The sequence below is a fragment of the Vanacampus margaritifer genome, chromosome 1 (assembly GCF_051991255.1).
Source record: "Vanacampus margaritifer isolate UIUO_Vmar chromosome 1, RoL_Vmar_1.0, whole genome shotgun sequence".
Taxonomy (NCBI): domain Eukaryota; kingdom Metazoa; phylum Chordata; class Actinopteri; order Syngnathiformes; family Syngnathidae; genus Vanacampus; species Vanacampus margaritifer.
The window spans coordinates 45906815-45919707 of record NC_135432.1 but is presented as its reverse complement, the minus strand read 5'-3'; the positions used below and the strand labels follow the sequence as shown (position 1 = coordinate 45919707).

Here is a 12893-nt window from a genome sequence, read left to right as displayed (position 1 = left end):
TGAGTTGACAGAATGAGACAAAGTGACGTGAGAACCACAGTAACGATATTGCTGACCTGACCGAATTTGCACATTTGTGTAAGCCTGGATTGTTAAAATGTGATGAGCACGGCAAGGGTGTCAAAGCAGTCATTTACGCCTTTCTAAAGTAATCAAACGGCCCTCTACTTGCGTACCACACCGCTAGCATTAGAGGCGCTTGGAGCTGCCGCTAAATGCTGGTTGTAGGTTTCAAGACGATGTTGCATTGATGTGATGACGAGTCAAGTCAGCCATTATGCCGTGCCACACTGCTGTTCACAACCTCAAAGTAAGAGCGTGTGTTATTGTTATGAACAAGTGTTGCTGCGACTGTCTTTCTGACAGTGTATGCTAAATAAATGAATCCCGCCCGGGAGTTTAAAATGCCTCTGGGGGGAAAAAAATGAAAAAGATTCATTCATTTCATGCCCTTCTAATCTTGTGAGATCTCATCGTACAAGATCTCGTCCCATGCTTACTAAATATGCACTAGAATACCTTCATATTTTGTCAAGAATCAGCTATTTATCACAAGTAACTGACACGACTTCCTTCTCATACATCGCTGCAGCACCACGGCTCTTTGACACACTCGTACGCACAGCGTCGTCAAGTGCTTCTATGAGGAAGCGGAGGGTGGGTTGTTCCACTACACCAAACTGGACACCCGTTAGATAAATGCTGGGCTTTATTTTTATCGTGGGCGCCCAGCGTCTCTGGGAGTCAATGAGCCAGTGGGCTGGCCTGGACGCTCGACTTCCGCATGATGATTGGACGATGATTGACAGTGAAAATAAGCCAATCAGCAATCTTGAAATATAAAACTCCACCGCAAGTTTTTCATTCAGTTGTTGTGAAGTAACGAGAGAGCGACTTAAAGTGAATGTGACACGAGAAAATGTCACCCTAAAAGCATTTTTTTTTTTTAAAGAATACAAGTACAAACTAGAGCTGTGGGCAGCAATAAAGGGCTTTTGCAGCCCGGGCCACTTTGGAGTACTTGCAGGTTGGGGTACTGGTGCGTTGGGGTAGTGGCACATTGGAAGCAGAATTTCTTCGAAAATGGCATAATAAACTTTTACATATGGAATTTTTTTTTGCCAGGTGTGATGGGTGTGTGTAAAGCTTTTTTGGTCAATAAGACCCTCAAAAATCAGCATCCTATTTTATTATTTGGCAATGAGTTTCCCCCATTGGCATTGTTTTAAAAGTGTGTGTGTGTGTGTGTGTGTGTGTGTGTGTGTATATATATGTATATATATGTATATATATATATATATATATATACACACACACACACACATACATCATCATCATCATCAGTTAGTTTTACTCGAAGCACAATATTGCTTTTATTGTCCATAGAGGGCAGCATAAATAAATAAATAAAAGTACATATGTATGGATTGCTCTGATGTCACTGAACATTTTGAGTGGTGGAAAGTTAAAAAAAAAATCATAAATGACAGTTATACTTACAAAGAAAATCAAAATTTGGGACAGAATACCTTAGGTGTCGTAATTTATTTATTTTTTGTCGACCCAAGGGCTAGGTGGCGCTGTATTTATGACTGACTATTGTCATAGACAAACCTTCAGGTCGTGACTATAAACATACAAGTAAAGTTTAGGAGTTTTTGGAGCATGTACCGGGGAGTTATTACGTATTTAGTCTATCATAGCAAAGAAAATATGAAGCACAAAAAATTATGCCCCGCCCCGCCCCCATCATATAGTATTTAGAAAACTCAAGATTTTTTAGCATCGACCAACGCTAAAATAGTACATTGATGACGACGATGATCATCATCGATGATGATGAAGGTGAATCCGAGCTTGACGGCGAAATTGGAACCGCTGACGCGGCGGCTATGACGGTGTCGTAACGCGGAGCGCAACCGAGCATGCACAGGCGGACGTTCGATCGGACGACGGAGAGTGCCCCGAGTCCAATGCATATTCATCGGAGGAAGTGTGTACAGTCTGCTACTTGCTTTTTATTCCCCGGAAAAAAAGGCCGTCAAGAAAGTGTAACGTTTGCACGCAAAACGGACCAATGCGAAAGTGAAAGTAAACTGTTGTGCGAGTCCTGGCGTCTCCTTGCACGCAGGAGAGCGTTACAAAAGGAAAAACTGTATTTGAAACATCCACATAATTGTAAGTAGTACCACAGTTGCACACATTTGTAAATAGTTTGCGAAATTGTTTTGTCAAATTGTTACACTGTTGAATGGAAATAAACGTATTTTGCAATCAAAAAACACTTTTTCATTGTTGGTGAGAGCGTTTAACAGAAGTAAAGCACTATTTAGGTGTTTGTGGCATCATTCATGGACAAAAAGAAGTGTACAATTCACTAGAGTGCATGAAATAACATCGTTTCACAAAAAGCTGTTTTTCTCCGTTTTTTGTTTCAAAAGAGAGAATTTCGGTGAAAGTAACCATTTTCTATTGTTGATTACTAAAGAACGGAATAAGGTAGAAACAAACTTTTTTTTTTCTGATGAAAGCTGAGAGTCCAATCTTTCATTGGTAGTATGTGTGTTTCCATAGTCCAAACACAACATTTTCTGTGGACCTTGAAAGGTCACTCAAAATGCTTAAATCGGCTGGCAGTGGGGACAACCCGTTTCTGAAAACGTCTGGCAGTGAAAGAGTTAAACGTACAACCGGGGCTGCTTCGTTAATAATTTCTAGGGGGCGCTAGTGAGTCATTTTTGTAAAAATCACACAACACATGATAAAATATTGCTTTTTTTTGCCAGGCCAGATGTGTGTGCCAAGTTTCATGAGTTTCTTTTGCATGCTTAGGCCCTCAAATTTGGCGTTGTTTTCTTGGCGAACAGTACCTTGCCACGCCCGCAGCGATTCGCAAAAGCTCACAAACATTGTGTTATGACATTATGAAGGCCTAAACACTCTTCTGAGCAAATATGAGGTAGATCCTGTAATGTTGATGGAGAAAAAAGTAGAAGAAAATAATTGCCAGTAGGTGGCGCTATCAGTACAAAAATATATAAGTTCGTAGATGTATTCAGACCTGGACTCTCATCAAAAGTGTGCAATTTTGAGAAGATAACATCATCTGGGTCAAATTAACGCAGCTTTTATTGTCACAGTGAATCATCAGACTTCGCGGCACCGTTAATCACCTTTGGCGAAAAGTTACAATATTGGGTGTTGGGCATGATCAACATCTTAAGGCTTTTCTGACAAAATTCCAACTGGATCCTTCAAACGGGCTCGGCACAATAGATAAAAATGTAAAGTATGATATCTCTTGTCACCACTAGGTGGCCCTACATGTATAACCAAATATTATCATATAGATGTTTTCAGGCCGTGGCTATTAAGATGCATGAGAAGTTTGGGATTTTTTGGAGTTTGTACAGCGGAATTATGAAGCATAGCCTCTTTTTTGATGAAGGAAATATTAAAGGCAAAATTTGAGGCCGTGCCCCCGTCATTTAGTATTTCAAAAAGTCAAGATTTTTTCCCCAGTTGTTGTCCCAGGTTTTGAGATCCATGCCAAGTTAGAAGTAAATCGGATGAAAACTGTTGGCAAATGAGCAAAAAGAATGACCACAGTGAATGTGCAAAAATGGGCCAAAATTGAACATTCAAATATTCATAGCTCACTTCCTGTACAATTTAGGATATGGCTTCCAAAGACTTTTTTGTGTGTCTGGGGGCGCTTCATGTGCCTGCCAATCTTTGTAGCCCTCGGTCAAACGTGCCGGGATTGGTGCATTTTTTTTTTTCGCTAGGGAGCGCTATATGTTGTTATGACAACTTCATAATATCAAATGCAAGCCCGAGGAGTGTGCGAAGTTTGGTGAATTTTCGTAAATGTTTTGGTCCCCAAAAATGAGATAGTTTACAAAGAAGCTGTGGGCAGCCATAAAGGGCCCTCGCAGCCGGGGCCACTTTGGGGTACTTGCACGTTGGGGTACTGGCACGTTTGGTTAGTTGCACATTCAAAGCAGAAATTATTTGAAAATGGCATAATAAACCTTTACATATTATGGACTTTTTTTTTTTTTTTGCCAGTTGTGATGTGTGCAAAGCTCAATGAGTTTTGGTCAATGTTAAGACCCTCAAAAATCAGCCTCTGTTTTATTTTTTGGCAATGAGTTGCCCTGATTTTAAAGTAGATATATACGCATCATCGTATATAGCACAATATTGCTTTAATTGTCCATAGAGGACATAATAAATGAATAAATAAATAAAAAGTACATTGTATGGATAGGTCTGATGCCACTAAAAATTTTGAGTGGTCGAAAGTTAAAAAAATATTAATAAATGACTTAGTTACAAAAGTATCAAAATTTGGTACAATATATGAAAATACCTTATGTGTTGTAATTTTTTTTGTCGATCCAAGGGCTAGGTGGTGCTATATTTATAACTGACTATTTTCATAGAGATACCTTCAGATTGTGACTATAAACATACAAGTGAAGTTTGGGAATTTTTTAAGCATGTACCGATGAGTTATTACGTATTTCGTATTTCATGGAAAAGGAAATATGAAACAAAAAATATGATGCCCCGACCCGTCATATAGTATTTTCCCCCCCTTTTTTTTGGCCTAGGTCATAAAGTATAAATGAATAAATAGAGAACAATCAATTATGCATATAAATTTACAATTTTATTTTACAAATGTACAACTTGCTGCTTGCGAGTCGTCACTCAAACTATTCAGTGATCCATCTCCCACATAAAAAACAACAACTATCAGATTAGAAAGGCAGTAGCTCAGTGTTCTTTCCACAATTGGTCACTAAAGATTGAAAATGGCAATATCCGAGTTTGAAATTGTCATGCCGAAAACTCAGCTACTACTCCACTGTAAATTAAGAAGTTAACGGTAAGAAAAGCGCAAAATGTGTTTCTTCTTTTCCACTATGTTGTGATTAGATTTTTAAAATTCTTACTGCAAGTCATTTTAGAGAATTTTGACATTATCAATACCCACACATTATTGTGTTCAATGAGTATATATACACAGAATCCACCAAATGAAACAACAGACTCTGTCAGATTTTTTCCATTCTTCAACGAGCAGTAGAAAAAAGGTAGTTTCACATAATTCTACCTTTTCTCCCATTGAATCTTCAAACTGTGTTGATCTCATATCTAAATTGGGACATTGGTGTCATATACTGGTGGTTGTGCATCAGTAAAATTGTTAAAGTTGTATCACAATTTACAATGAAGCAGAATCAGATGTCCCCATCCCCGTTGAAAAAAATGAACACGTATACTTGTCAATGGCAGTGAAGAAGTTAATTGTAGATGCAGATACTTAAAATAAAAAATACATACGAAATGTTGGCTGCCCCAGGATTTTGCGCACAATAAATGCACCTTTTCTGTACTTGGGATAACATCCTTTGTGACATCCTGGATCCGGTGTGCATTTTCATTAAAATGCAAGGCTGCCATTTAGGACCTGTTAATGAAGGAAAAAAATAAAATACATGAAAATGTAATAAATCTTACATCTTTTTTTTTTTTTTAATAGTGTCTTCCAAATTAAGATATACATACTGTACCGGCACTGCATAGCAATGTAGTTGAAATGAATCATCTTCGGTACAAAGTGGTTGAGGAGGCTGAAAAAAAGGCCTCAATGTTGGCCTGGATGTTTGGTGATCATGAGAGAGCCGTTTGATGTCGTCACACAATCTCTGGGAGAGCAGGATCTTCTCCAGCTCTGTAGCAACCTTTTTACCTCTTAAAATTATAAGAAGCATATAATTTGCTTTTGTAACTAAAAATTAAAGTTTGTTGAATAGGTGCAAGGAGATTGTAATTATAATTACATGGAAGAATCCATGGTTTTTGCTGCTCTCGTCCAACCAAAGGGCCATACTCGCAGGGAAGGCTTCGCCAAAGCAGAGTGATTGTTCTGGATGTGATTAATGATGGACTTCTACTTGTCAAGTGCAAGAACACCATTCCTAGCAGAGGACACCACAGACCAGTAAAGGTGGTTCACAATGCTGGAAATCCAAGGGCGCAGTGACTGGCAATGTCTTGTCTGACCGAGCTGCTGACACTTCTTCTTTATACCTAATGTTAATATATTTATAATTATAAATACATTGCTTTAAAAAAACAAAACAAAAAAAAAACTTACCAGGTGCATATTCAAAATGAGCCTTACTCTTGGCTGCTGCCAGATGTCAAAGAGGTTGAGGATGTGTGGATATTAAACCCTCATCATTTTGTTGATAGACGAATGTTGGGCCGTGACAAGTGTGTTAACTTTCACAAAGTTCTCCACCTTCTGTAGGCACCGCTCCAGACCCTCCTGCTCCATATAAAAGCTCCCTCCAACTTCATTACAACAAATGTTCATTGTATATTATCAAACAATGGACACAGTAGGCATTCTTCCAAAATTTGAAGTAATTAATTTGCAAAAACAGCTTCCCCAAACAAACTTACCTGTACAATCGGAACGTCGATGATGGCTTTCTTCCTCAGCTCCATCAGGGTGTATGTGCCAAACTTAGCACTGTGCTCTGGCAAATCAGCACGGCCATCACCACCACACACTAGGCCTTCACCTTCAGCTTGCAGGGTGCTGATCATCCAGGTCTGACGTTCCCACCAAAAATTGGCTGCACTCAGGACGGTAAGCTGATGGCGTGAGAATGTGCAGGTGGTTATCACCGCAACACCCATGTCGGAGAGCACACGGAGAACCTTTGAGACAGTTGCCCCATCAAAAAAAATCACAGCAGACAAGAGAATGTTGCCAGCAGCAATCCGCCCAAAGTAAGGCTGACTGTTCCAACTCAAGGAATGTTGACAATCCTTGCATTCCAGTGCCATGCGAAGCAAAGTAACACTCTCGCTACGATCCCATGAAAGCTGCCGAGAGCCACACAAAGGACAACTACACTAGCTAGCTACACTAGCTGCACCAGACAACTCCAGAATATTAAGTACACTGGGTGCCCAGTGCTTTCAGGGCACTTTTTTGGTGGTGGCATCTCGGTGTCATCATCCTCAGTCCCCCAAGGTGTATAGTGCATCTGAGGGTATCTAATCTTCGTCAGTCTCATCGGGGATGCCACCATAGCCTGACTCCATCTCTTTAGCCCATTCTGTCTGTGTGTCAACTGCCACGATTGACTACAAGTTCCACTCTTTTTCTGCATGGAGGGTCTGACTTGCCACGGTCAACAAAGAGCTCTTCCTGGAACAAACTGTCTACACTCCTGAAAATATGATTCCATAAACATATGTATCATACAAAGTATATTGTTAGAGATGATAGTAACTTTGATAACATGTAATCAAAATTATTACAATAGCGTCACTTACCCTTTTAATGTCCTTAAGCTCGAATCGAGACTGCTACAGTTCTTGTTGAGAGCAAGGCTTGACATGAAGCTTCTTTTTGCTTTAAAAAAGAAAATAAACAAACATTTCAATAAGAAACTAGAAAAATTCCCGCGGAAATTTTGAATGGGACTGCTGACTCTTGTAAATGAGCTGAACAGTTTAAAATTTAAACCACTGGAATGGCTCAAGAAATGTGGAAGTTAACCATAATCAACATCAACTAAAAATATCTCACTGTCCCTTTAAGAAAAATGCACTTTCACGCGCACACATTTGACTTTGTAGATGAGCTGAACAGTTTAAAATTCAAACGACTGGAATCGCTCAAGAAATGTGGAAGTTAACCATAATCAACATCAACTAAAAGTATCTCACTGTCCCTGAAAATGTATTTAAAAAAATGTAAATGAGCTGAAGAGTTTTTAAAATTTAAACGACAAAAAACGGTCAAGAAATGTGGACCATAATCAACAGAAACTAAAAATATCTCACTGTCCCTTTAAGAGCGCACACCCATTTTTGACTTGGAGCCGTCACGCGCCCCACATTCCATTGAGATTGTATGAGAGACGCACCCCTTGAACAAAAGCCTCTCACGACTTAACGGTTCAAGATACAGATTCAAGAAATGGCTCGTTAGAACGGCAAGGGTTTGGGGAACACGAGCATGTTCTCATTTTTTTAATCGGATGAAAAATGACTAAATGAGAGCAGGTTGAAAACTTATGATTGATCAGAAATGAAGAGGAGAAAGGCGCCGAAATTAACATTGAAAAGATAGGCGAGAGAGTCCGCATTCTCCTCGCTTAAGGTGAAAATAAAGGTACTAAATGACATCTTAGCCAAATAACAGTTAGTTTGTCTGAAAGAAGACACTTGTGACTACAAAATGTGAGAATTTGATGTCTAGTGAGCAAAGATTGTGGCCATGGTGACGACTTGAAGTGAAACTTTTGACTTTTGGCAAGACATTTGTTGGTTCCCGGCACTCTAGCTAATTGCTAAACAGAGTGTGTTAAAATGCTATATCACTCACTGTCTTTGAACCCGCACAGAGGGGAGAGCTTTCATTCCTTAAAAAAGATTTCGACACTGAGCTAAAGATGGGAAAAATTCCTACCAAATGAGCTAAAATTCGTATCGGTCGGATAACTAATGCGTGCGCAGCGTGTCTTGGAAAAAGGTGCTTGATGTGTGATTTTGTCTTTCCATTTCCCATTCATTCCTATGGCACTTTTTGGGGTATTGCGTCGCCATGGTAAGTGGGAATTCCTAGAAAAATAATGCCGCACCGAGTCAGATCGAGCCGCATCGTTTGATACCTCATTCGTGCCGGCGCGATCTACGGTACGGGCCGCATTCTTGCGGAAAAATCGGTGGAAGATTAAAAAATAAAAAGAATATACCCATTTTTCTAGGATAGTAATATGTGCTGCTTGCTTGCTACGCTCAGCAGTCCCATAATGATGTTGAAATGCAGTAATACTGAGACCTATAAAAAACTGCAATTTCATTCTTTAAAAAATGTTCAATACATTTGTAAATTATATATACATGACAAATTTGAAAACTAGTAATATAAAATGTCGGGGGGTGGTTTAAAGGTATAATTTACTTGTAGGGTAAGAGACACTGCTGCATGGTCGCTAATAATAATAGGATGTATTTTTGTACCAATTTTATCAGCAATAGAATTATTTGTAAAAAAAAATTCAATTCTTGAAAAAGACCGGTGCACCGTGGAAAAGAAGGTAAATTCCTTCTTAGTTGGGTTTTTAAGTCTCCAGCTGTCGACGAGGCCAAAATCATCCATATATTCCCCTATTACTTTAGTAGATTGTAATCGCCTTATACATGTTGTATTATTGGAACGATCTATTAATTGATTTAAGACTGTGTTAAAGTCTCCTCCAATAATAATAGTATAGTTCGCTGCTAAATCAAACAGCTGAGAGAAAAAATCATGGAAAAAGGCCGGATCATCATTATTAGGGGCATATAAATTACCAAATGTATATATTTTATTAAATATAGTCACCTGAATAATAAAGCATCGGCCCTCTGGGTCTGTTACTGTATAATTTAGAGTAAATAATAAATTCTTATGTATGAGAATACAGACTCCTCTTTGTCTACAGTTATAAGGGGCAGAGTACACTTGACTAAAATTCTCATCAATAAGTAATTTTTCTTCAGATTTTTGTAGGTGGGTTTCTTGTAGGATATCTGCTTTTAATTTTAAGAGATGGTCTAATTTTTTTTAATTATTTTTGCCTGTGAGCGAGCGCCACAAACATTCCAGGAGACCAGAACTAATTTAGGCATACAAACAATATAATCTCAGTCCTGTGTATATATCTGTATAGGCTACTTGTTAATATTGGCATGTTATAGGATGAAATCAAAGTGGTTAGGTGGTTTATGTGATTTGTGTGAAATAAGAGGTGAGGTGTAAGTGAAGGAAGTTGGCGGGGGATTAAACATGTAACAATACACCAGTGTAACCTAAGCGAGATTTTTTAAGTATATTTTAGATATAGTTATGTATTAATATTATATTTGTAATATAGCCTATACATAAAACCTATTCATATTTTCAGTCTTATAACCACATATACAGTGCATGTATACATCTAGTAATCAAACAAAGTTCAGATCCACCAATGCAAATTAGAACAGCCAGGGAGTGGAGTTGGGGTTCCGGAATAGTTGGCCATCGATATATAGTGCATATTTCCAAGAGTGAAATGTTAAGGGAACGAAGAACAAACCAAAAAAAATTGAGGGTGACTGGCAATATTCGTTACAGGCCCCCCTTCGTCAAGGGGGATGAATCTTCAGGATGTCCAGGTTGACGGGTCCAAATTATCTGTGCAGGGTTCCGGCCACGTTCAGATGGCAGTAGTCCCAGTCACGCTCCACTGCAACAACCAAGACATAACACTGGTGCAACTTTCCCCTACCATCTGCAGGGCTATGTGTATGCAGTGTATGGCTGTGTGTTGTCAGTGTACGTCTATGTGTAATTAGTTAACTGGGTGTGTCTCACTAGGTACTGTATTAGCTACTAAGGAACTCGGGTCCCAGAAACCGGCACGGGCCTGAGACAGACGCAAAAGAGACGCAAACCTACCAAACAAGAAGCAAAACCTATCCTAAGGCTATAAGGATATTATCAAATCATGATTAACTAGGGAAATGAAAACCCCAAAAAATAAATGGAAGAAAAAGAGAGCTGCTCATTTACGGGAATAGGAAGAAGAAAACAAAATCTTAGCTAGGTTAGCGCAATACAAAGGTTGCTAGATGCTAAGCTAACGCAGCTCCCTATAGAGTAACTAGCCCAGACATGGGCAAACCCCGGCCCGCGGGCCAAATACGGCCCGTTATACTTTTCAATCCGGCCCGCCGAACTTATCCAATAAGGCTAGAAAAAAATTCAAAATCATTAATTTAATTTTGTCCCTGCAATGCCGCGTTTCACAAATAGGTGGCGCCAGCCGCGGTGCCAGGATTTTTATTGTGGGTGGGCCTGAGGAAAAATGGGCGGGCCAGAGAAAATACCCTTCACGTCCCTAATAGTGCTTTACCGCGGGTAGCAAGGACAGCGATTTACTTTCTTTTCCTGTTGTCATCTGACCCCGTCTATAGAAATGAGCGGACCAAAGAAAAGTTAAGTGGATGGTGAGGGCGGAGTGTTTAATAACGAGTGGACAACACGATATTTTTTTACGGAAGTCCGATCAACGGCTGTATGTCTGATATGCCAAGAAGCCGTTGCGGTTTTTAAAGAGTACAATATCAGCCGTCACATTGCCACGAAACATGCAAATTATGCTAGCAAGCAGTCAACACAAGAACGGGAGGCTACTGCACAGAGGTTGGCGGCTAATTTACAGGCTCAGCAGAATTTTTTTCATCGACAAACTTCAATTCAGGAGTCAAGTACCAAGGCAGGTTTTTTGCTGCCGTTCAAATTGGCGAAGGCTAGCAAGCCTTTCTCCGAAGGCGAGTTTTTGAAAGAATGCATGGTAGAGACAGCAAGTCTCTTGTGTCCGGAGACCAAAGGCAAGTTTGAAAAAATCAGTTCATCACGCAGGAAAGTGACCAGCCGTGTGGAACTGATTGATGAAGATATAGTGAGCACGTTAAATAAAAAGGCGGGGGCCTTTACGTTATATTCACTGGCACTTGATGAAAGTAACGACATAAAAGACACTGCTCAGCTCCTAATTTTTATCCGAGGGATAAACGACAGTTTTAAGATAACTGAGGAGCTTTTGAGCATGGAGTCGTTGAAGGGGAAAACGCGAGAGAATTTGTATGCACATGTGTCCGCTGTAATTGAGAGGATGAAGCTTCCTTGGAGTAAACTTTCCAATGTCACCACGGATGGATCGCCAAATTTAACAGGAAAAAACGTCGGACTGCTGAAAAGGACCCGGGATAAAGTGAAGGAGCAAAACCTTGAGCAGGACGTTATTTTCCTTCACTGCATCATTCACCAGGAGTCTCTGTGTCAGTCTGTGTTGCAGCTTAATCACGTTGTCGATCCAGTTGTAAAACTTGTTAACTTCATACGAGCGAGGGGACTTAATCATCGTCAGTTCGTTACACTGTTGGGAGGAAACCGATGCGGAATACCAGGACCTACTTTACCACTCTCGTGTCCGCTGGTTAAGTTTGGGAAGAGTGTTACGAGTGTGGGAGCTCAAAGAGGAGATTAGCTCGTTTTTGGAGTTAATGGGAAAATCCGAAGAATATTCCGAGTTGAGTGACGTGAACTGGCTTTCTGACTTTGCATTTGCTGTGGACATATTTTCACACCTGAATAAGCTGAACGTGAAGCTGCAGGGGAAAGATCAGTTTGTGCACAACATGTACACAAATGTGAGCGCCTTCAAATCCAAGCTGGTTTTATTCTCCAGACAAATGGCAAAGAAATCTTTCGCTCATTTCCCCACACTAGCCGTGCAGAAAGGGACCATCCAAAACACGGATAAATACTGCAAATCACTGGACGACCTGCACAGAGAATTCTGCCGTCGCTTCTCTGATTTTAAACAAATTGCCTCATCACTTCAGCTGGTGTCCTGTCCCCTGTCAAAAGAGCCTGAAACAGCACCGCTGGAGCTGCAGTTGGAACTGATCGATCTTCAGTCCGACTCTGCTTTAAAGGAGAAGTTCAAGTCTCTTAAACTAAATGACTTTTATGCCTCACTGAACGAAGCCGCATTTCCAAACCTCCGGAGGACGGCACAGAAGATGCTGGTGTTGTTTGGCTTGACCTACGTGTGTGAGCAGACGTTCAGCATCATGAACATCAATAAAGGCCATCACAGATCCAAGTTAACTGACCAACACCTCAGATCTATCCTGAGAATTGCCACAACAAAACTAACTCCAGACTTTGATGTACTGGCAAAAAAGGGAGACCAACAACACTGTTCCCACTGAAATTTGTGAGTTTTTCTACTTATGTTCTGTTATGGAAAATAAGTAGA

The 12893-nt window shown here is 40.0% G+C and overlaps 1 protein-coding gene and 1 pseudogene across 8 annotated transcripts in view; both read left to right on the top strand.

The window, feature by feature from the left end:
• syne3 (spectrin repeat containing, nuclear envelope family member 3) overlaps nt 1-12893 on the top strand; it is a 148674-nt gene that overhangs the window by 64404 nt on the left and 71377 nt on the right. The window lies entirely within an intron of this gene.
• Nucleotides 11418-12846, top strand: LOC144056681 (general transcription factor II-I repeat domain-containing protein 2A pseudogene; annotated as a pseudogene).